The sequence below is a fragment of the Apus apus genome, chromosome 4 (assembly GCF_020740795.1).
Source record: "Apus apus isolate bApuApu2 chromosome 4, bApuApu2.pri.cur, whole genome shotgun sequence".
Taxonomy (NCBI): domain Eukaryota; kingdom Metazoa; phylum Chordata; class Aves; order Apodiformes; family Apodidae; genus Apus; species Apus apus.
Window position 1 is genome coordinate 63,145,529 of NC_067285.1, and position 23,835 is coordinate 63,169,363.

At 43.0% G+C, this 23,835-nt stretch overlaps 1 long non-coding RNA gene across 1 annotated transcript; it reads left to right on the forward strand.

Moving 5' to 3' along the window:
- Positions 1-1,249: 1,249 nt before the first annotated feature.
- Positions 1,250-23,665, forward strand: LOC127383873 (uncharacterized). The gene is made up of 3 exons (XR_007889328.1): positions 1,250-1,312; positions 11,115-11,188; positions 23,592-23,665. It is a non-coding gene; the product is annotated as an uncharacterized LOC127383873 (long non-coding RNA).
- The last annotated feature ends 170 nt before the right edge of the window (positions 23,666-23,835 follow it).

Sequence of the window (23,835 nt, forward strand, 5' to 3'; positions counted from 1 at the left end):
GGATATAAGGAAGTGCCTTATGGTAAGAGGGTGGTGAGACACTGGGAAGCTGCGGATGCCCCGTCCCTGGAAGTGCTCAAGGCCAGGCTGGACGGGGCTCTCCGCGACTGCTCCAGCGGGAGGTGTCCCTGCCCGTGGCAGGGCGGGGAGCGAGCTGCTCTTCCAGTGTCCCTCCGCACCCAAAGCATTCTGTGAGACCGGCCTACCGCCCCTTCGCACCGCCATGAAAAACATCGTTAAAAACCAAACCAACCACAGAAAACCCCCGACTTCCCAGCAAGGGGCCGCGGCTGCTGCCCACGCAGCCCGGGCCGGGCCGGGCCCTGCCCTGCCGCCCCTCCCGCAGCCCGGGCCGGGCCCTGCCCTGCCCTGCCCTGCGCCCCCTCCCGCAGCCCGGGCCGGGCCGGGCCCTGCCCTGCCCTGCCCTGCCCTCCCGCAGCCCGGGCCGGGCCCTGCCCTGCCCTGCCGCCCCTCCCGCAGCCCGGGCCGGGCCCTGCCCTGCCCTGCCCTGCCCTCCCGCAGCCCGGGCCGGGCCCTGCCCTGCCCTCCCCTCCCGCAGCCCGGGCCCGTCGCGGCGCCGCGGGGGCGCTGCGGGCGGGGGGCGGCAGGGGGCGCTGCGGCCCCGCCGTTGTGAGGCGGGGGCGGCGGGAGCCTTGATCCTAATTGGAGCTGACGCGCGGCTCCTCCATAATCCCCCGACATCCCCCCGCCGGCTCGTAATGCCTGGGCGGGCGCTGCCGCCGGCTCGGCGGGGGAGCTGCCGCCGCCGCAGCAGCAGCAGGGCCGGTGTTGCCGCCGGGCGGCTCTTGCCGCGCCGCCTCCCGCCTCCCCCCGCGGGCGCTGCCGCCATGTTGTGCCCGGCGCGGCCGGGCCGCGCAGCCCGCGGCTCCCGGCGTGACGCAGCAGAACGGCGTGGGGCAGACACCCGCCGCCCCGGGGGTCAGCCGTGCAGCGGTGGAAGTTCCCTTTATGTCCGTAATTGGTGCAGGCAGCCCAGGTGTTGGTGTGCGGGTGGCGGTGCCCCCGCAGAGGCGAGAGACGGCGGAGCTGCCGGGCGCGGAGCTCCCGGGATGCAGCCCAGCCCCCGCCAGGCCTGCGCTTCCCGGCCCTGGCTCCCCGCGGTGCCGCCCCTCGGAGGGCAGGGCGGGAGCACCGTGCCCCCCAGGGCGCTGGGCCTCGTCCCCACGAGGGGTCCCGGTGCCCAGGGCTGCCCGAGGGGTTTGAACTCTGGGCACCACAGGAGCCTTCCTGAAATGAAGGTCATGCCGTGCCTTGTGCCGCGCAGGCCAGTTGTGCTGCTAGGCTGTTGTAAGTAAGTATTTTGCTGGAGAGACTGTGGCTGAGCAGTTACTTGAGGAAAAATGACTGAGCAGCTAGTTAGGCCTTAAACCTGCATGTGCATAGGTACCAGTACTTCCAGTAATAATGCAGGTGATTTTCCAGGTTGCATTGGAGCTCTTCCTTGGGTGTAGGCAAGGAGCTGTGGAGTTCAGTGTCACCCCTGGTCAGCAGGAGAAGCTGCTTCTTTCCCATCCTATCTGTCTGAGGGCCTGTCTGAGAGGTAGAGGTTTTTTTGCTCTACACACTACCTGAGGAAAGTAGTATTTTGCTCCTGGGCTGTGTGGGTCCCTTGGACCTTGTGCAGCTCATATTCAGGGCCAATGGAATATGTGTGTGTGTGTGAGTCGGGAGGGACAGGACAGTTACCAAGGGTTACTTGCTCTCAGTTCTGCTGTTCCAGGATAGTATTACCAGAGAAGCACTTTCACTGTTTTCATGTAGGTACCCATTTTTTCCTCTCCACGTGAGCACACAAATTAGTCTTCCTAGGGACTGTGTGCTTCTCCAGGTTTGCCAGAAGTGGAAATGTGAATTGTTCAAGCTCAGTTTTAAAGTTTGGACTCTTAAGATTGTTTCCACCCTGGTTTTAAGCAGATGTAAATCTAGAGTTAACTCTGCTTAAGGAAGAGTTGTGCAGCACAAAACCATTGTGCCTGTCTGTGAACAGATACAGCCGACTGTCAGAGAAAGAGAAAAATAATGAAGTAGCTGTGAATAAGCTGGGCACCTTACTTTCAGCCATAATAAGCAGAGTTTCTGAGAAGCAGTTGTTCTTTCTTTTGCAAGTGCTGGTCTCTAGCTGAAAGTGGCTGAGAAGGCAGTGAGGTCCCCTGAAGCTTGTGTGAGGCATGAACGTATATACAGACTTTAATGATGTCTTAGAGGCAGAGTCCCTGCAATCTGATCCTTAGATGCAGAATTGCAATATTAGATACGCTACCAGATGTGTTATAGACATGGATTGACTTTACAGGGATCTGCCTTTCCATCTTCTCTCATGTGCACCATAAGCTGTTAAGGCAAGATTAATGGACGTATTCTTCCACAGCTTTGTTCTCCTGGGACAGATTTATATCCCTAGGTGGGTCCTGAAGGCTCTGGTGCCATACATTATGCCTTGTGTTGATTGCTAATGCTGTAGTGTAACATGTAAAAGGCTCTTTCAGCCCTTTAAAACGGGTAAGGAGTGCCATTTTTGAAAGGACTGGGCAGCTGTACTGCCCAGGGTATTGTTGTGCATTAGTGGGACTGATGAAGGTTTCTCTTGTCCTTTCACTTAAGATCTCTTCCAACTCTAACAATTCTGTGATTCCAGAAAATGTGCTGAACAGGGACAGTGCTTCTCTGACCTTTATGTGAGCCCAGAACACACATGATATCTAGTCTGTCTCCTCTGTTGTTACTTGAGGTAAACTTGGCCTCTAAGAATACTGTATTCTGTTTTTCTTCTTGTGGCCCCCTAGAAAAGACTGCTTATTTTATGCTTTAAAAAGGTTTGCTTTACAGGAGTTTCTAAGTCTTTTCTGTATTTAAATAGCTTTTCTATTCTTTGCATTGACTTTCTTCCCCGTATAACACCTGCGTGCTTTCTTCTCTGGTATCTTAGTCACCTAGAATGGAGAGCAAGGATGTATTTATTTATCTTTACTGTTAAATTGTCAAAGAACATCCTGCATTCCCTGTCAAGAATTTTATTTTCCCTTTTTGTGTGTTTACTATTGGATCTTGTGCTCCCAGCCCCTTCACATTTTAATACCTTTTTAGCTATTCTCTTTTCAAAATCCATCAAGTTTTTGTTTACTCTCCCTTAGCCCCCACCTTTACCTTCTAGAGTTCTTTTTGAATTTCTTCTTTTTCATTCTATGCCTGTTTGAAGTCCTGGTTCTGCTTTCTCATTGTGTCTTCCAGATTCTTCATGTTGGCTGTCAGGTTCCTTTTCACAGTTTTGCTTTTTAGCCATTTCCCTCCTGTGCAAAGCTGCTGGTAAACTTTGAAAGGACTTGCTGTCTCTACTAGTTGTGCTTCTGGGGTTTTTAGTTTACCCATGCCCTATAGCCTTTTTGGTTTGGAGCCGAGTATTACCTGGAGTTGGTCACTACAATGTAAAAGGTTTTTTATTGTTCTTTGGAATGTTTGTACTTGCAAATGTTGAACAAGCTGAGTATCATCCTGGGAATAGTACATCTTCGATAGTGTGCTGCTCGGAGGTGTGGGTTTACACTCCTCCAACACATACACAAGTGCTGCACTGGTTTCTGTATTCAGTAATTGTGTCTTTCTGTAGCTTAAATAATTTGACCCTTAAAGCCTTGGCTGTCTAGGAAAGGTCTGTGGAGATGGGTTAGTAAAGAACAATTTGCATTGTGGTCTTATGATCCAAGGCAGGAACAAACTCCGTTGTGGATACTAGTTGGTAGAATATAGTATAAATATTGGCCAGTGCCTTGTTTGGCATGTACCATGGGTCTGGAGGAAAGAGGCTTAAACAAGCACTTGCCTGTCTCCTACTGTCTTCAGCAGTGACTTATGTACAGTCTGGGATACTGCAATTGATGATTTGGGATTGATCTGGAGACTTCTGAACAATGCTCTGAACAGATTTTCCACTTTTTTCATTCTGAGCAAATTTTGTTCTGGTTTTGGTGTATATACGCTTACATTATCTGTTTCTTCTAGTGAATGTTATTGCCTGTATTTGCCAGCAGCAGTTCTACAGACTTCAGAATTTTTTTCCTTTTTGTCCTTCTGAGCAAATTCCATTCTAATTTTGGTGTATGCATTTATGTAGTGGACAGTATCTCTTCATATTTACCAAAGTCAGTTCAGCTGCAGAAGCTCCTTTATCCAAATTAGCTCGTTCTGTTGAAGTTAAGGAGCCAGCTACCAACCCAGCCAGTCCTCATAGACGTGTAGGATAACCAATAACCAGAGTGGTTTCCAAGTGTGTCCACTGCCAGCTGCATATGTAAGTAACAAGCTGCAGAAGCTTGTGAGACTGTGGTTATGGTATCTCATGGACTTCACTGCCACCAGTGGAATCCATCTGTACCTTTCATTTCACATAGGCACTCCAGCAGGAGGGTGGAAAAAAAAGTAGAAACAAAACAAACAAACAAAAAACCAAACCAAACAAAAAGAAACACCAAAAAAAACCACAACAAAAAACCACAACAAACAAACAAAAACAGCTTCTGAGTCAAGAACTGTGGTTGTGGTTTTACTTCCAGAAGAACAAAACAAAGGGGTCAGTACTTAAGTCACTGAGGCTGCTAGTATGTCCTGCAAAGGATGGTATTTGGTCATCTTCTTTCATGGGAAAAATCACATTATTGATCCACAGTCATTGAGTAGGTCAGTTTTCTTACTTGAAAACTCGGCTCTTCAACAAAAATCTGGATCACTCTCTAGTTCAGACTGCATGGCTCTTCGTAGACTAGACCTCAGCAAAGTGTTTTTAAGCAGTGGGTTTGCTGAAGAAAACCAGTTTTCCAGGTGTGACATGAAATTTGCTGAAGGTTTATTAGGGGGAAAAAACCAAACCAAAAGCAAAGCAAAGGAGAAAAGGAAGGTTTTTCTAAAATGATATAATTTTGTGGGAATTGTTTTCCTTTTCAGGTAAAAAATAGAGAACTGAGGATTTACTACTTAAAAGCAAACATTTCTTCCTTAGGTGTTTTTTTTTCCATAGCCAAAACCACCGCCCTTGGCTTTTACTTCAAGTAGATTCAGCTGATTTTTTTTCTGCCCATGATTGTTTTTTGTTTGGCCACTGAACCAGATAATCCAATATTTGCACAGCTCTCCCTGGAGATGCACTAAGAGGTAATGCTGTCATTATGACAGGTAGACCTCAGGAGATAATGTGGAAACACAGGGTCTCCTAGTGGAAGCTCCCTGACCTTTTTAAATGTTCACTTTCAGACCTTCAGGATTTCTCTGCAGATCTCTGGACTGTTATATTACAGGGGGTGGAGGTGTTGAGTGGTCTGTGGTTCCTGAAGGAAGGCAGAGGAAAAATGGTATTCAGCAGCAGGGCATGGAGTTCCTGGACTGTTCATGAGTATTTTTCCTCTTGGGCAAGATAATGCTTCTAGTGCTAAATGGTAGGATTTACTCCTACATATAGTTGAAATTTATTTTCTTTTTAGTTTGTGGTTTTTTATTTATCTGAAAAAAATGCTGACATATATACCCCTTTCTTGCTATTGGTTCTTGCTTAGGTCAATGTACCTTGTTCTGTTTGTACAAAAATATTTGTTCCTCATTAATGTCACCGTCTTCTGTTTGCACCAAAACATCTTGGGATTGTGAAAGCTGCCTGGCCCGTGAAGCTGTCTGCTTTGACAGATGGCTTTTGCAGATCACTCAGTTTGCATGTGGAAATTAAAAGTTTTTCATGTCTGGCTTAGAGGGTTAGCAGTATACATTTTCTAAGAAAATGCCCACTTTTATAAGCAGCTGTAGGTTTTGTGCTTGTGAAACCTATTTGCACAAATATTATAAGCCACCAGAGTCTCCACCCCAATCTGCCACAGTGGCTCAGATCTTCCAACAATTACAATCTAATTAGACCCGGCATTCAAAGTTGCCTCCAGCACTTTAAACAAAAGTAATTTAGCTGTAATAAAAGTGGTAGATTGACAGCTCTGGAGGCTGAACTCGGCTTATCTGCAAAACATACCCAGGGTGGGAAAGAGCTACAAGAATCGCAACAGTGACTACCTGGAGGGCTTGACCCTTTGCCTTGAAATGACAGCCTCCAAGGGATGAATGTATGGGTAATTTCCTAGAGGGCCCTGTACTGCCGCTACCAAGAGTGCTGCTAGTTACTGACAATAATTAGTATATATTGTCTATGGCATGAATACTTTTCCACTAGGAAAAACACCTGATTCATTGTATGATAACAGTCAAATGCCCATCATGCAGTGATGGTGTTTATGAAGTTAAGAATTATTGTGGATTTGAACCCCAGCCTGTGAGGTGAAAGGCTTTATCCTATTACCAGCCCCCTGAATCATTCAGTCTACAGTGTGTGAGGCACAGGGCTGTGATTACCAATTCATTTCATAAAGGCCAACCATTTCAAATGCTCTCAAACTAGCAGCTGCTTTAGGAATGAAAAAGCACCTGGGTGCTTTTTCTGGGTTAATTTAAAAAGAAAACCAGCAATTCTTTCCCCTGACAAATGAGACTTTCAATCAGTGTTGAGCTATTGCTGCAGAAGGATAACCCATCTTTGCTTACTTGACATATGGGATTCTTCCAGCTCCTGAGGTGGAAGTCATGGTTAGGCTGAAGAACTCTTGAAAAAACAAGCTGCTTCATGTTACCAGTCTGTAAGAGCAGTCAGAGACAAGAAATATTTTTCCTTCTTTAGTCCCTTTTATCTGTTTCTCCTCTTTCCTCTGTTCATTGATTTCTTTGCTCTAAAATGCTGAATTACAATGTAGGAAGGACCACCACTGACTTCTGAAATCTGACAGGTCTTCGCTTTCCTCCAGATGCTGTGTTAATATATGACTTATTGCAGCAGGCAAACCTTAACTCATTTGGCAGTAGGATTATGGCAAGGTATATTTACCCTCAAGATAACTCATTCTCCATATGTAATTATCTCCTCATCTGTTGAGTCAGGAGGAAAATAAAAATTATCCTCTGTTTTAGATTATGTTTTCCTAGGACTGACATGAGAAATTTGGGTGACATTCTCAAAAGCATCCAATTTATATAGGATCAAAAGACTGTGCCTTTCAGAGGACCATCTGCTCCTCAGATGTATTAGGGATATCAGAAAACAGTACCTTTGGTTTCTAATATTGGAGATGGAGGTGTAGATAGAAGATTGCTGCCTTTATTGCTGTCAGTATAGGATAAGATCATAATTTGTGTTTTCAGATGAGGCTTTGAAAATTACAATCTTATACACTGTAACTGAAAACCAAGTTGTCCGTGGGGTTTGCTTAAAAAAAATTAAGAGTTTGCACTAATAAATCCACTGTTGTTTTGGTTTTTTCTTTGCAATGTTTTCCTGGCAGCCACAGTCCACTCCAGTGGAGGATGGAGAAGTTTGGGGGTTGGGTGTGTGTGCTCACGTAAACAGCTTTTGATTTATGCTGGGGGCAGCTGTGGTTTTTTAAATTCTTCCCTGCAACATTCCTGTGTGATTGTCGAGTAACTTCCCTATCTGGAAATTTGGTATGAGCTAGATGATTTTCTGCCTTCTTCATCATTCTATTCCACTTAGCCTACAAGCAGATTTAGACAGAGGTTGTCTCTTATTCAAGAAGAATGTATGCCTCCAATACCCATGCTTGAATGATCTAGAAATACTGTCCCACTCACTGGCCAAGGCAGATGTGGAGCAGTTGTACCTACAGAGATACGCACTTCAGGTCCTTTTCTCATCCAGTGCTGTTCCCTCATCCCTATTTGAGAAAAGCAGAATTTCCTCGATATTACCATGTCTGTGAACAGCTACGACAGCCATCAACCTGTCTCCTCATCTCTGACTGCATGTAGCTGTATCAGCAATTTGGCCCAGCATCTAACACAACACTTTGTGAATTTCACCAAAATATGCACACTAAGATAACAATACAGATGGAGCAAGATATGTAAGATAACAATACAGATGGAAGCATTTGTGTTAGTATATGGTTTGTAGAGTAGTTTGGAATCGTTTGGATTGATAAATGCTGTATAAGTTTAAGCACTATTCTATCTCATGCTTACATAAACTTACATCCTTTGGCTTTGCATTTTGCTGTATGGATTAGGTTATAGCAGACCTATCTGTAACACCCATCGAAGCTGAACAGTGTTGTGTCTTCTGCTTCATTGTTTAATATCAGATGTTTTATTATGGGAATTCAAATAAAACTTGACTTAAACAAGGCAGGCCTTCCTGCTATTTTTCGAATGTTATGCCATGTCCCGTGTCTGTGTTTCACAGGCCAGTGTGTAATTAATGATGTGTGTCCTTCCTTCCCTTGTTAATTGATACACAGACTTTTGGGAGGTTTGTGTCATTATCTAATGTAATCATGCAGAAATGTGAAAAGCAAGAAAGAGAAGAAAAAAAATCCCCTGCCTTGATGTCTTATCACAGTTGAAGCAGCGGGGCTGGTTTACCCTAGCAAGTTCGGAACTGGATGGCCTCACAGTATTGCCATGGGCTTTGAGCAGTCTCTGACTCCAAATGCTTCCATGATCCTGTTTAGAGAAGTGGGTTTAAATGTGTCTGTTCCTTCTGCTGCCCCTTGCCCTAGCACCTGGTAAGAGGGCAGAGGAACCTCTCCCTCTATTTTCTGCTCAGTGATCTTGATCTCGATCTCGCCGTCTTTTGCTTTCAGGTTGGAGGCGGGTGTGCGGGAGACCGTAGGTTCCTTTAATCCCTGTTAAGAACAGCAGATCACAGTGCCCCCTCTGGCCTTGTTCCCCATGACTATGAACTAGCTTTACCAGCACAGAGATTTAATCTTTCTAGTGGAAATGTAGTGCCGGTCAAAGGTCTGCACTGCAGCTTTTAGGATGGTTTTTAGCTGTGTGAGGTTAATAGCGAGGCAAGTTGCAGATTTTGGCAGAAGGCTTGTGCTGCAGGCCTGCCTTTCTGCAGCTCTGCTGTCTTCCCTGGGAGAGATCTCAAAGAGGAAGGCCACAAATTTTGCCAGTGGTGCAAAGCAGACCTCTGGCCCCTCTTGCAGGCTCCTCTTCTTGTCTGCCTCTTCCTGCCACCTCTCTGGTGACCAGAGGGAAAGAATGAGCAGCTCTGGGATGCTCTACAAGCTGTGTGGGGCTGATAAGCAGCTCTGAGTCTCTCAGTTAGCTGTAAACCTACCTAGTGCAGTCTGTTGGCTACTTCAGTTCCTCTCTGAGAGGCTAGGTGGGGATGAGCCAAGGCGTCTGTGCTACACAGTGCTCTGACTGTATCCTGTTAGTGTGTGCAGCAGATAGGATGGGCTGATAGAAGGCAGCCAGTCGCTCCTTCAGCTGTTGCTCCCCATTTTTGTTCATCTTCAGTTAATTTAGATCATACCTAAAGTGTGTCCACAACTATGTTTAAGCAAAAGCAGTAACCATAGTAACACTGGATATTTTCTAAATGCAGTCTACAATGTAAACAACTAAAATGGGTGTCATCCCAAATAGCTGTTTATTTCTTCTGCATAGTTTATTGAGTATTTAAATCTGTTGTAGCACACACAGATTTACCACTTTTAAGTATAACTTGGAGGAGTAACACATTTTTTTCTTAATGCTTCCATTTCAGTAGATCTGTTTCCATGTCAACAGCTTACATTGATAAAGAATTAATATTCTGACTGCATTTGGCAGTGCAGGGTGCAAGGTGACAATTAAAATAAGCCAGTGTTTCTAATGATGCTGATGTTAAAACCGTGCCAAAATACTGGGATTCCCATGCACAGTAGCCAGAGATTGCCTCTTGGATCCGCAGACAGCAAGGCAGCAATTCTCATGGGAACACTTTTCTTTGCAAGGTTTTCAAGCCTTCCTGCTTACAGATGCAGAAAGACTGGGAAAGCAAACTCTCCCTCTTACAGAAAAACACACCTAGCACTCTGTGCATGTGCACATGTGTGTTTACTTTGCCTCATCCTCTTCTAATCTAGGTGAGGTCTAAAATGCATAAAGTGTGCAATAAAAAATACAATGCAATTCTTAGATGAAAAAGCTGTTTTCAGTCAAGTTTCTGGTAAAAACTGTAGAGCGGGAGGGCTTAATTAACCCCCCCTTCTTCCACTCCTGATTTCCCTGTAGTGAATATAACTGTTGAAATTTCTGAAGGACAAGAAACATGGAGGCCCAGAAGGGTTTTTTTTTTAAGCTTGCAAGCCTGTTCAACAAAGTCTGGTACTTCAAATTGTGTATTTGAGAGTATATTGTGAAGATGAGAGTAGACTGCTTTTCTCTGTCTGTGTGAACAGCATGTAGATACACAGTTGCCACAGCTGAGGTGTCATCACTGTGCTTGTTTTCCCTTGGTGCATAGAAGGTTAAGATCAGTGGCCTGCTGTATTAAGCACCCTGTTTACACACTATAGGAGAGACAAACACAATCCACAAGAATTCCCAGACTAAGCAGCCAGTAAACTGGGAAAGGAGAAAAAAACCATTACCCCTTCTTTCCCAGGGGCAGAGAGAGATTAAAAAGAGTTTTTCAGAGGTGCAGATAGGTGTGGTGGCTTCCAGTTGATGCAAGCTCCCTGCTTGTGGTTTGGATATCAAAAAAATCTCTTATCTGGAGTTGGCTTGGGGTCATACTGAAGTCGTGTGACAGACTTGGAAATCCAGCTCAGTGCTCCTGGCTAGAAATGTGCTCACCTTCAAGTCTGAGCAAAGTTTGGGAATACATTTCCATGGAGGTATTCAGCTTCTCTGAAAGTACTCTATCTAGTTTGAAGTAGCTTTGAATTTGTGATTTTTGTTGCACATAGACACCTCCTAATGTTAGGCATCTAAATTATGTGTGTAGTGATCTTTGTTGCTGTGGGTTCTCTTGGTAGCCAACGGAAAGCAATAGTTAAGAGAAAAGAATACAAAAGTTTTAGATAAATGAATATAAAAGCAGAAATATAGGTAAGAATAATGTGATTCCTGGTACCACTGAGGTATACCAAAATGTGGTAAGTTGTTGCTCTCCTATGTACACAAGAGCAAACTCCAAACCCCAAAACCAGCCATTTTTGTAAAGGAGAATGGAGATTAATATTAAATCTCTGATGTGTACTAATGATAATTTTATTTTTCAGATTTCATTTTTTGGAGAATTTCTGAGCACTTCAGGAGGAGTAATGAATAATGCCTTGCAGCAGCTCATAAGGTGGTAGGTATTATTACTGTGTTTTGTAAATGTGAAAGAATTGTGGGATATTGATAAACAAAGAAGTTGCCAAATCAGTCAAGTTTGTGGCAAATAACTTTTTCCTGGAGAAAAATACCACTCTTTCCAATACAAGACAGGTACAATGTTCCCATGTTTCAGCAACCGAGCCATTGCTGAATTACTTTAATTTGATTGCACAGGAGTGAGACACTTTTAGGACATAAGCTGTGAATGTCACTGAGATGCTGTAACACAAAAATAGGTTTTAACTGAGAAGGGATGTGTAATCTCTGTTTGTTGGTCTTGAATATCAGCTGTAGTTGACAGTAGAACAGCAGCTGGTTAGATGGGTCTGCACATTTAACAAGGGCTAAGAAGATCTCTGTTGGACTGCTGTTGGCCTTCCTTATCTCATTACCTCACCTTGTAACTGGAGGGACTGGCAATCTTTCAAGGAGGTGTGCACAATATTGTTTTTCTGTGCCTTGAATTAGAGGTATTAAAGTAGCAGGAGCTGTAAATGATGCTTCTCATAGGTGTGGCTGAGTGAGGGGCCCTGCAAGGGGGTAATCTCCAGGAGCTGTGGGGTTTGGCTTTGCAGGGTGCCAGGGTCAGGCAGGTGTCCCTCCTGGTGCCACAGCTTCCCATACCTGGCTCTGCCTGAGCTCTGGTGTTTCCTGTTGGAAGTCCTTTACCACAGACTTGTGGCTGTCAGCTCTCAAGCCAAGTTTTAGTACCTATAGCCATTGTTCCATGGAGATGTGACTTGCCATATGGTAGTGCTGCTTCTATCCCTGTTTCACTAGCTACATTTAATTAACAGGCAATTATAATAACCAGAGAGATAAATACAATAACCTGTCATGCTTCATTGTAAATAATGGCTGTAGTAGCCACATCATTATTATTTGACTTAATATTAATGTGTTTTGACATGTGCCATTGAGAATGAGATGAACATGATGCCTAGGATAAACTGTATGGACATGCAGTCACTGTTCAGAAGCTCTGGAAACCCATCATCAGAAACTGTAAAGTTCTGAAGAAAGAAAGGATGGTCACAGTCATTTTTATACGAGTTAATGCAAACCAGAAGAAATGTGTAACCATATGTAAACAGGAGTTGAAGAAAAGCTGTAACTTAGTTCCAGAAATTCTGTACTAAAGGTCTGCATTTAACAGGGGTACACAAGATCCATCCTTAAAACACAGTTGAGAAATCTTTGTGTGGAGCAGAAGGAATATATAAGTAAAAGATGTCAAATGGTGTTTGGCTGTAACCGGATACAGCATGAATACCATGAAAATATTAATGTAATTCTGTCCCAAATCTGAAACAAAACGTTGCTCTTGCCATTTAAGATTTCTTCTAAGCTTTGCTGAGGTGCAATTGTGGAACCACTAATAGAAAGAAAGGTATTATTCTAATAGTTGAACAAGCCCGTTTGTCACCAGTGTTGTCCAACACTAGAAAGTGTTGGAGGAAAGAAATCAGTTACTTTACAGCCCTTCATGAGAAAAAAAAAAAAAACAAAAAAAAAAGAGAAAAAAAAAAACAGACCTGGGGTGGGAAAGAATAAAAAATGCAGTCTTTCTAATAAATCGGTTGTATTAAGCTGTAGGCTTCTGTCCTTCTAAAATGAAAGGAAGCAAGAGATTGTCAGTGGCAAAAATACTACCTTGTGGAATTTTAATAGAATTGTAAAACCCATTCTCCTGCCTTTGGGACAATGTAGTGAAAATGCATGATGTTACTCACAGTTCTGCTTGGTTTCATTCAGTGTCTGAGCTGCCTGTTGTCATCAGTGGGGTGCAATTCCTGTGGAGTGAAACAGCACATACAGCATGGACCAAAGTGCCTCAGAACAGCTGTGTGCTGCCTTAGGCAGTACCTCAGTGGTTAATTGGATTAATGAATGTGCTCACTAACAGCAGTGAACACAAGCAGTTTAAGGATCAAGACCAAAGGTTGTTTGCAGATAAGAGAAAGGAGGTGATAATATACAGGTGTGCAGGAAAACAGGGTTGTGAGCATATTTTAGGGCCTTGGCACAAAGCAAAGATTCTTCTTCCTCTGCCGTTACCTTGCAAGAAAGGTTGCAACCTGAAAAGTACCTAAATTAAATACTGCTTCAAGCTTCCTTAAACTTCTAAGAGACTGTGTTCCACTGGTGAGGGTTGGGCAGAGCAGAAGAGAAGGGTAGTAGTTAGAGCTTACTAAAAACTAGTGGGGCTTTCTGCTGGGGCACATATTGTTGAGTAGTCACTTTGCTACCTTTTGAAAGGATAGGTATGCCCCTTATTGTCTGTCCATACTGGTGAAGATAGGTGTGCAGGCACAGAAACCTGGTACCAGGAAAGTTTTTTTGGCCAAAAGCAGAATGCAGGAGCATGCAGTGACACATGCCATACCCCTGTCTACTTCTGCTGCTCTGGATGTGCCAGGTGCAGTCAGTTCTTTTGCTAGTTCACAGCAGAGGAGCAACATAGCAAGTAATTGGCTGGTTGCTGCATTCCCTCTCCTGAACCTATAAGATAAAGAGCTGTTGCTACTACAGGAAGAGTGGCAGTGGGTTTCTGGTGACAAGGTAGGCAGGTACCAGTGACCAGGAAGTGCATACTGCTGTGGAAGGGGGTTCCCAGGTGTCTCACCTTGGTTCTGTGTCTGGTTGTCAAAATGCTGAGCCAGCATCCTGATGCATTTTGTTATTCTGGAAACAAGTTGCTCCATTTACACGTCAGGTTCATGGAAGGATTGCTGGGGTCAGAGACTGGCCTATAATTGCAGCAGTCAGCTCACTGTTAAATGGAGAGATGTAAAATATCTCCTTGCACATCATTTATTAACATTTAAAACCCATCTGGGGACATATAAAACATTCCTCTTTTTGTAACATTTATAAACTGCTGAGGAGCCCAGACACATTCTCTTATATTAATTACCTTAATTTAGGTAATGTCCATGGAGGGCTCATGAGTACAGCAGCTATGATTCCCCCTACAATTCTTTTATTTCTAGGCACTGAGGTTCCCCTGAGCTTTTCCAGCTGCAAATTCTCTTGGCATAAAGCAAGGCAGTGCTGGAGAGTGAATGTAATTTCAGACCTTGTATACATGAGGAGTTGCACCAAGATTGCAGGTAAACCTGCTTAGTTAAACCAATGCAAAATGTGACATGAACAGTCTTATTTCATCTGGTTGCTTCTTTCAGATTTGGATTAGTTTTGAAATGAAGCAAACTCACATTTAACATCTTTAAATAAAGATGTATGAAGGCATTCACATCATTTTAACTTGAATTGTTTCAGTCAGATTTAAATGAAATGAGTGAAACTTTCTTGTACTGAGATGACCTCAGTAAGTAACAAATTTCTGTCTCTCTTCTACAGGCCTGAGGGGCTGCAATTCTGTTTTGTTCACAAGGCATCATTTTGGTAGAGCCAGTTGGAATAAAAGCTCTGCTGGATCAGGGTAAATCAAGTGAAGGGCATTTAGTGGTCAAGGAAGAAACATGAAAGAAGGCAGCTTTACTTGTCTCACTTGGTGACAATCATCACAGCAGCTCCTTTGAAGGTCTTCAGAATAGTCCTGTGAATGGGTTGGAGCTGCCATAGATCCTCAATGTCTTCTTGTTGCTGTGAGAGTATCCCATGGGGCTAGCACATGGAGGGCAGTCCAAGAGATGCATTGAACTAAGGTAGGATCAGCCTGCAGCATCTTTAGATGGCAGATTCCCTTTGGAGCATTCATTCCTCTCTGCTGGGCTTTGGTACTGATACCTATGTGCAAGAGCAAGAAAATGTGCAGGTATCTGTTCCCCTTGGGTGATTTCAGCCTGCTGGTAAAAAGTAAGAAATGTGGCTTCTTGCAGTTCATGAAACATTTGCAGTAGGCATGTTTTCCTGCAGTAATGTGATGTTTGGAGAAGAGAATAAATATACTGAATGTCATCTTGAGTTTCCCCCACAAAATAATTTGAAGAGTATTCCCCAGCTGCATGTGGTGAGGTGTGAGGATTGTTGCTGAAGGCACATAGTGTTGCATATTCTTAATTTTAAATGACTTCGCCGTGGCGAAGTCAGTACATGTTACAGAATTTCCATGGTTTTGAATGGTACAAATCTATGGTTGTCTTCATCAGAGGTGAAGCCATATAAACACTGCATGTCACTTTCTTACAGTGCACTTGCCATGTCACCTATACATGCTTTAGTGAGTGTCCCATATCAGTGATGGAAGAGCACTGAAAAATATCTAGAATAGTAGGGTTCTTGGGCAGGAGGGAGCTGCTGATGTCCAGTGCCTGGAGGGGCATCCTTCTGCAGAGGTTTTCCTCCCATTAGCTGTGCCACTAAGCCACATATCATAGGAGGGCTGGAATCTGTTTTTATCAATTCAGGAACAAGATCCTACATCTGTTCCTAATTACAGGTAGGGGTCTCAGAGGAGGTCTGAGTTACAGTGTATGTGGATATCAAAATGCATAGCTCTCATTACTTGAATAGGTAAATAATTTTATTCATCATCTGTGCAGGGACATAGGAAATGTAGCCCAGGAGATGTTAAGAATTAACTGCAATCTCATTTGCATTACTGGCTATCAATATCTTCAGCTCTTTTGCACAGTAGTTTAATATTGACTATGTAAACCTTCTGAAAAGGGGGTAGCTTCTTTGTGAACTGGGCATTTAAAAATATATTTCTGCTTTTGTCAGGTGGAATTTACACATTTTTCTACAGAGGATGTGTTCTTGTGGTTCTTTGCTTTTTGAGAGTGCATGAGGGACCAGGTGTCTTTTGTAAAATCTGGGCTACCACAGCTTTTGACTGGCTTCCATTCAGGTTGAGGTGCTAACCACCATACAGCACAGTTTCCTGGGTCTGAAACAGCTAATTTCCCTGGACACAAAATTTTAGTTTTAGGTGCTATTGCTTATCCTTTTGAGGGCAGCTGTCTCTGTCCCATGCAGTATGCAGATTTTACAGACCATTAAGTGCAAGGATTTGCTTGTGTTTTTTTGAAGGACTTGCTGGCACTCTAGGGTTACTTTAGTTGCTTGCAAAAAAGTCGTATGTAAGAAATGCACAAAGAGATTCCACAAGCCATATTGATACAGTTTATTGGTATAGATTCAGACATGAGAGAAGAATAATGAGAGGTGTAGCTACTTACAGGCAAATATATGATTATTAATATTTTAACCTCAGCTGTTTTAACTGAAGCACACTACATTAGTGACTTTTACTGAAGAAGTCTGCATGGTTGGAGAGTATAGGCAAAAACTTGGGTTAATCACACACCAGATGCTAATATGACTCCCCAGTATAGCTTAACCACAGCACTACAACATGGCTTACTTCCCTGTAGTAATCCTAACTTAGGGGTTGTTAACTCAAAGTTATGTAACTGCTAGGAAACTTCTTTTTTTTCCGTGCAAAATACTGCTGACACGTTGGTTCTGCCCTCTGTTAATTGTGGTAGCACAAGCACTTTGATGGTTTGTAGGTATGGTGTTCGGAAATCCCTGTGAGAACCTTTACACAGGCAGTAATGTTACATATGCTGCTACTGTTACTTGAATTGTTAAGTTTGTCAGGATGAACAGCATTTATCTGCAAATGGGAACAGGAGAAGATCTGGTGATTTCAAACCAGTGCATTAAATTGAATTTAGTACCAAGCACATTGTTGGAGTTATTAGTAAAGCAATCAGTTTGGAAGCAACTACAGCAATACAGGTGGTAAATAGATGGCAGCATGGATTTATTAAAAATAAATCATACAAACTAACTTAATTTCTTTCCCTGATAGGATGAAAAGCTTAGTGGATAAGGTAAATCCACCAGAAGAATGTGTCTCCATTTCATGAACTTTTTTCTTACAGTTCCATGCAACAGTCCTATAAGAAAATTAGAAGCATCGAAAAGATAGGAAATTTATAAAATATTATGGACTGTAAGTCATTTTGAGTAACAGTAAATATATATGTCAAAGTATATAAAAAGTGCTTGTCACATTGATACTTAAATATATATTTTGAAAGAGGAGCGTGCTGTCTTTCAGGAATCAATTCTCACTCCAAGAGTAAGTTAATGTGATTTATTTTCATTAATTGCATTGATGGTAGGATTAAGACTTCATTGATTGTATGTGTGAATTATATTAGTCTTGTTAGGACTACAAATAGTATGCAGAGAGTAGTCATTAAAATGCATCTGTCTCTAAATGTGTCCCTGTCATATGTCCTAGAGCCTCAGACAGGGAATATGTGCATCGCTGGGCCACTTTGGAATTTCTCTATAAAGCAAAACTCCCTGTGTCCTTCCAGCTGTGGTCAAGAGATGGGCTCTCTATCTGCAATTACGTTTAAGAAAAAAAACCACATTGAAAAACTTTCGTTAAAAGAACATTAAGTTTGTAAACCAAATCACTGAGTAATTAGGAAATAATAGAGTTCAAGTGACCTGTATAATTTTATTTCAGCTTCCTTTATGTATTATGAGGCAGTTTTTAATTCCAGGAATCCATATTATTTTTAACTCAGGATTCTCCTTTGGTAGGTAGCCCTCTGAATAGGAAGGCGTTTCATGCAGACTGAGTTTTGCTTCATGCAATTTCATGAAAAATTCCTCAGAACTTCATTCCAGGACAGTTTGCAGCCCACTGTCTAACGATGTTCTTGCAAAAGGGAAATATGCCTGCAGAAATATGGAAGCATTTCAGTGTAATGTTTCAGAAGCACTTAAGAAGCCTGCAGTTTTGAAGGGGAACAAAGATATAAGGAATTGGTGAAATGTAACATTTTTTGATAAATCAAATAAAACTTTAAAAATCCTTTGGAATTCAAGTTTCAGTGCAGATATTTTGCAATGTCTGTACTTAAAGTCATAATGTGATCTATATGTACACTAAATCTTTGTCTCTGCAGGTTTGCACTGTTGCCTTAGATGCATGACAATTAGGCATTTTCTGTTGGATGCTCTGGATAATACCATTAGATGCACAATAATTAGGTGTTTTCATCTCATTAATATTCATGTTCATAAATTTAAATGGCTCTCTTATAGCATTTGTTAATTAACATACATTTACAATGGTATATTCCTCTTCCCCATTCACCCGTTCTGACTAATTTAATGAGCTGACATATCAGATGACTTCTCTTACAGGATTCTGCTGTTGTATCTTTGGTGGGAACAAAGAAGTGGTTATCGTGCTGTTTGCAAGTGGTATTAGTGCAGCTATTTTTTCTCACAAGGAATCTGGGGCATGGAGAGTCTGTCCCCAGTGACACTTGCAAAATAGAGGGCTCCTTACTGCCAGTTTCCTTTTATTCATATTATTAAAGCCTGCATCCTAGAAGCAAAGTTTGAGCCCTGATATGTTTTTTGAATTGAAAGTGAATACAGTTTGTACCCCTAGAAGTTTGTGTTTTGTGCATCGCAGAGAGTAGAGTGCAGCCTGCAAAACTGTAGTGAGGAGCTCACCAACGTTAAAGAATATCTTTCCTCATTCTTATAAGCAGGGCTAATTTAAAAGGTAAACTAAAACATTCAGGGGAGTTGAAGGAAATCCCTGTCTCCTGAAAATGTCTGCGAGGAGGTGAAGTAGTAACTGAAATGCTGCTGTATAATTACACCTACTGGGGATATTAATTATGATTCTTGGGTTACTCTAGAGTCTGGCTATTAGTATCAAGTTAGAAAGCTTGCCCGTGTATTGTGCAAATATTTTAAGAGACTGTGCAAAACACCTCCCACAGTTATGTCTGTGGTTTCAGTTCCTGTGTTGCTTCTGAAGTACTAGTACCACTAGTAGTAATAATAAACATACAGAAAATTAACATAGTTCCTTCTGATTTAGCAGATAGAGTTTTTGTGACAATATGCTACAGTTTTTTGAGTCTCATTTCATCAAGAATTAAGGAGAAAAACTCCTGTAAAATTCTTTATATTGATAAATCAAAAAGCAATCTCAGCAGTTAACAGATAATTCAAATTCAAATTTAGAAAACACACCCGGAGGGGAATTTTCAAAAAGGCTCAATGTCAACTTAATTCTGTTCCCACTGAAGTCAATGGGAGTTGAGCCAGAACAGAACATTTTTCAAAATCTTAACCTTAGGATCTTCATATCCATCTAAGTTCGATGAGGTTTATTCTTTAGGAGATTCCAAGTTTTTAACAAAGAGATTTTCAGTAGCACCTGGGGTATTTAGAAGCACAGTTCAATTAGTCTTTCATTGCAATTTGTGCTTCTAAATACCTGAGACAGGTTTGAAAATCTCATGCTAAAACCTTGTCTCAGCTGTTGGTTAAAGCCGATAAAAATAGGATTCTAGTCTTAAGGCACATGCAGAATTTTGCATGTGGTTAGATGGTACGCCAGGAGAACAGGCTGTCACGTTATCATTAACTATAAGTGAAGGGCACTATAAAGAGTGGAACATCTGAACATTGCAAACATTGCCATCATGGTCCTGTGGTGGGTTCTGCTTAATACCAAAGGCTCTTGTTCTGTGACCTCTGTTAAACTGAGAGGCCTGTAACTCCCTGAAGATACCAAGAGGATAAGTGGGTATTAATTTTGAGCATGTCGCAAGGATCTGGTGCCCCACTTTTTGAACTGGCATATCATTTAGGAATGATGGATGTGGTTATATGCCAGTGAACATGATTTACATGGGTTTAAATGGCTCCTTTTGATGTGGTTTTTATACAGTGTTACTGCAGCCACCCAACAAAACCTTGCCCTGCTAGTGTGTGAAGATGATCAGATTTAGGTGTCTTGACAGCTCCTGCTTTTCCTGCTGGCAAGAAGAGACATATGCTTTCCTGAATTTCGTGGAAGAGAAAAGACAATTATTTTTAAGTGTCTGGAAGAGAAAGGAGGAGAGAATTCTGTCAGTGCATTAGAAACTGGGAGAGTTTCAGCCACGTTTTTTAAGAGGAAGGGTTGAAAGCCCGGTGCTACTTTGAGAGCAGCTTGGCTGGCAATGCCAGGTTAACCCCCTCACTGTTTGGGGCCTCCAACTGTGACATGCCAGTGGTTCAGAGTTTAATCTACCTTTTTTTGGTCATAGGATGCATTTCACACAGAAATGGGCATATGCCTCTTTTTAAAGGTTATATTCTCCTTCAGATACATTCAAGAACTTCAACTGTTGTAAACTAGTTAGACAGCTACTGAGCAACAGTACTGCCAAAATTATGTTATGGACTGGTCCATCTCAGGACCTGTTGTGAAGGTGCCTTGTTTTTACACTTCTAACTCTGTTGCAGTGTAATTGAACAGGAATTTGGGGGTCAGGCAGGAGGAGATGGAAGTAAGAAGTTTATATATGTTTTCCTTTAAAAAGGATGGCTAAAAAAGGATACTAAATTTGAATTACTTTAGTGTGTAATGCACCACGCAAAAATGAAGAAGCAGCTTGTAACTTATTACAGAGGCTGTCCCAGTCATGCTAAAATTAAGCCTAAGAGGACAGCCAGTCTTTACTTGGGTAAGCAGATGGGTGAAGGAAAGTAGGTCTGGTTTTGTACTATCCCTTCTTCTCAGCAAGCCTTGTGTCACAGGGAGGAGAAGCAGCAAAATTGCAGCAGCATACCTACAGAAATGCCAAATGCTGTTCTCCTGTGAGCAAAGGGGGATAAAGTGGCAGGAAATGAAAGGAGCCTTATCCTAACAAATAAAAGGATGTAGCAAGCTCTGTAAAGCAGGGTGAAATAGCTCCCCACTCAGTAAAATCAATGAGCCAGCAGTGTGCCCATGTGGCCAAGGAGGCCAATGGCATCCTGGCCTGTATCAAAACCAGTGTGTCCAGCAGGAGTAGGTAAGTGATTGTGCCCCTGTACTTGGCACTGGTGAAGCCACAGCTTGAGTACTGTGTTCAGTTCTGGGTGCCACAGTATAAAAAAGACATCTTGATCCTGGAGTTTGTGCAGAGAAGAGCTTTGAGGCTGGTGAGGAGTTTGGAGGGTATGTGGTACGAGGAGAGGCTGAGGGAACTGGGGTTGTTTAGTCTGAAGAAGAGAAGGTTCGAGGAGATCTTATTGCTCTCTACAACTACCTGAAAGGAGGTTGTAGAGAGTCCGGTGTTGGTTTCTTCTCCCACGTAGCTAGTGGTAGGACAAGAGGAAATGGGTGTAAGTTGGATATTAGGAAAAAAAAAAATACTGAAAGAATAGTGAGGCATTGGAACTGGCTGGCCAGGGGGGTGGTGGAGTCGCCATCCCTGGAGGTGTTCAAGAAGCATTTAGGTGGGATGCTTCAGGATATAGTTTAGTGGTTGTGGTAGTTTGTAGTAGTAGTAGATTACAGTTGGACTCAATGACCTTGAAGGTCTCTTCCAACCTTAATGGTTCTGTGATTCTATGATAACTGGTTTGGGAGGTGAAGTAGCTGCAATTCACACAACCCATGCCTGCCTGTTCAAGGGTCTACTGTGTTATTCAATACAGAGTGAGGAATTACCATCTTTAGTCACTATTGAACCAAAACCAAGCCCACTGGGGCCAAATTGGTTTCAAGGAAGAGCATTTGGACTTGCACTGGAAATAACAGTTAATGAATGGCTCCAGAAGGTTCAGATTACATAAAGAGTAGAGATTTACAGTCTGACCAGTATATCTCTTTATGATAATACCTTTGGTTAAATATAAATAGCCCATTGGAGCTGCTTGATAAAGAAAAATACAATCAATGTCATGAGGTTAGCCCTTGAGGGTGAAGGAGTTTTGTAGAGAACTGGTCCTCCTGAGGTCTTCTGAGTACAATAAAGCAGAAAAGCTCTAGGCATTAGAAGGCAGAAGAGGGTTCAAAACAGGCACCTCTTAAACTGAATGAGACCAGGCAGTGTGTGGCTCACCATCAGGTCAAAGAATGATTAATTATGGGGATGCTAATGGCACAGGAACCTAGGATAGGTCAGAAGGCAACTGAGGTGGAGGTAAGAAAAGTGAATCATAGAGTGGGTTGGAAAGGACCTTTAACAGTCACCTAATCCAATCCCTTGCAGCGAGCAGAGACATCTACAATTATATCAGGTTGTTCAAAGCCCCGTCCAACCTGACATTGAATATTTCAAGGGATGGGGCAGCTACAGCCTCTCCGGACAACTTGTTCTAGTATTTCACCACCCTCATAGTGAACAATTTCTTCCTTGTATCTAGTCCGAATCTACACACTTTTAGTTTAAGATCATTGTCCTTTGTGCTATCACTGCAGGCCCTATTTAAAAAGTATGTCCCCATCCTTCTTATAAGCCCCCTTTAGGTACTGAAAGGCTGCTATAAAGTCTCCCTGGAGCCTTCTCTTCTCCAGGCTGAACAACCCCAAGTCTCTGAGCTTTCCTTCATGGGAGAGATGTTCTGTCCCTCTGGTTATATTTGTGGCCCTTCTCTGTACCCACCCCAACAGGTCCATGCATGTCTTGTGCTGAGGACTCTAGAACTGGGCACAATACTCCAGGTGGGGTCTTACCAGTGTGGAGTAGAGGGGCAGAATCCTCCCTTGACCTGCTGGCCATGCTACTTTTGATGCAGCTCAGGATGCAGTTGGCCTTCTAGGCAGCGAGCATTGTTGGCTCATGTCCAGCTTTTCATCCACCAGTATCCCCAGGTCCTTCTCAGGGCTGCTCAAATAGAGGTGATTGCACTTAGCCATGTTAAACCTCATAAGGTTCACATGGGCCCACTTCTTGAGCTTGTCCAGGTCCCTCTGGATGGCATCCTGTCCTTCAGGTGTGTCAACTGCACCAGTCAGCTTAGTGTCATCTGCAAACTTGCTGAGGGTGCACTTGGTCCCACTATGTCATCAAAGAAGATGTTAAACAGCACTGGTCCCAGTACAGAACCCTGCAAGACACCACTTGTCACTGATCTCCGTCCAGACATTGAGCTGTTGACCATTACCTTCTGGATGTGACCGTCCAGCCAAATCCTTATCCACTGAATAGTGCACCCATCAAACCCATATCTCTCCGGTGTAGAGAGAAGGATATTGTGTCGAAGACCTTACAGAAGTCCAGATAAATGACATCCGTAGCTCTTCCCTTGTCCACTGAAAGGACAGGCTGTTTGAGTGGTCATGTATAAATGTATTGTGTAGAGAAAGATGAAAAGGAGTGAGAAAAAGACAACAGAATCTCCATGGCCCAAATAAAAGACTGAAGAACTCTGGGCAACTTTCTGATTTGGAATGGAAAAGTGCTTGAGGCACAGCGACTCCTGTCTGGTGGGCAGTCTCTGAACAGGTACTTATGCAGTCTGTTTTACTTTGGTTTCTGTGAACAAGTGCAGCTCCCGATAAACAAATGTTAGAAATATCCTTTTGATACTGCATGGCTTGTCTGGGCTATAGGCTCAGTCCAGGGTGATGTGTAATAGGAGCTTTATTTTGACAGGAGCTCTGCACAGATTGGTGATTTGGAGAGTAACATTTTCTTCCCTCTTGGTCTAATCTTGGAGGAGGTGAGTCACTGCTATTTTTCTGTCATTTGCTTGGGGATTGTGCTGGTAGGGAGAACACATTATAGAAGAATGCAGTTTCCCATCCTATACATGTTTCTCTCTTGCACTAGCTCATACCACTTAATACAGAAGAAACAACTGGACTTGAAATGGAGTCCATAACAAGTGGCTCTAGAA